Here is a 1,484-nt window from a genome sequence, read left to right on the forward strand (position 1 = left end):
TTGTACATCGAAGAATATTCTCCCCACCTGGTTGCCCTAGGAAGAGTTTATGAGGGATCCACAACCATTCACAACATTCCTTTGCTGCATGATCAAGTCAAGGTTGGTGTTCAGGAGGTTAGAGATGCAGATGCTCCCATTCCTGTACCCACTAAAGAGGTTAAGGTCATGGGACAGACTCTTAACACATTCCTTGCTTGGCTGACACATCTTGTCAAACGTTTATCAGAACATGTATTTTAGTGTCATAAAATGCTTATTTTTCCATTAAAATGTTTATTGTGATTAAATTATGTCAATTAACTATGTTGGATAAACACGGAGCTGTGGGACCCGTGAAACTTGCAGATAGGCCGAATCATGAGGTCGATGATCCCCTATATCTGATGACATTGACCATCCCACAGCTTTTTCTGAAGTCATTGCAGGTTATATGGGATGCTACCTTGTTTGGCCTGTTTAATGAAGACTTCCCCTTGTACATAAAGCATGAAGATCTGTCTGAAATAGCACATGGTGGTCAATGTCTCAGCATCTCTGTTATACAGTTGTGGATTCTGTAAGTCAATTTAGATTTTTGTTAATTGCCTAATTTATTGTTTTAACTTCATGCATAATTTACTTTGTGTTAACAACAATAGGAATATGACTGAGACAAGTATGCGAGCGGGGAATACCGATGTGTATGGATTCCTCGAGCCACAGTTTATCCAGAGATCTGACCAATCGCAATTTGAATCAAAAAGTTACATTAAGAACTGGATGCAAAATTCAAAACGGGATGTGTACCTAGGAGCCTACCTGAATGGGTAACTTAAACTCAACAAATGAATTTAAATAATATATAATAGTATAATAACCTATATTGGTCTCCACTGTAGTGCACATTGACAAATGGTCGTCATTTTGCCTAAGAAAAATGTTATCATTTGGTTTTGTTCGTTGCATAATAGGCCATACAATTACCTCAAAGGCATAATTAACAGGTTAGTGTTGTTTTTCAATACATTTGCATTAGCATTAGTCAGGAACATCAAAATTTTAATTGTACAATAAGCATCCATGTTTGTATTCAACAGTGCTTTGAAAGGACTTGACGATACTCAACAAAGTAAATCCAAGCCTCCTGCTAGGTGGATTGTTGTTAAAGTAAGTCATTTAAACAATATGTTTCTACTTAGATTTTAGTACTCTATAGACTAATTTGTACTCAACGTTAAATATCTAAATTTCATAATGTATTTAGTGTAATAGACAAAAAGGAAGTACTGAGTGTGGGTATTACGTCATGCACTGGATGTCAAGTATAATCTTAGGAAATTTCAAGAATAATTGGGAAATGGTAATTTTTAATTCACCAAATTTCATTTTTTTATGATTGCTAATATATTATTAACTTAAGTTTTATTATATCATGCAGTATTTCACTGATGTTAAATCATTGGAACCAGAGAGATTGAAGGCGCTTCGCATCTAGTGGGCAA

At 35.3% G+C, this 1,484-nt stretch overlaps 1 pseudogene; it reads left to right on the forward strand.

Annotated features, from left to right (window-relative positions):
• The first annotated feature begins 645 nt into the window (after positions 1-645).
• Positions 646-1,260, forward strand: LOC100787724 (uncharacterized; annotated as a pseudogene).
• Positions 1,261-1,484: the final 224 nt, after the last annotated feature.

Source organism: Glycine max, chromosome 19 (genome assembly GCF_000004515.6).
Source record: "Glycine max cultivar Williams 82 chromosome 19, Glycine_max_v4.0, whole genome shotgun sequence".
NCBI lineage: Eukaryota > Viridiplantae > Streptophyta > Magnoliopsida > Fabales > Fabaceae > Glycine > Glycine max.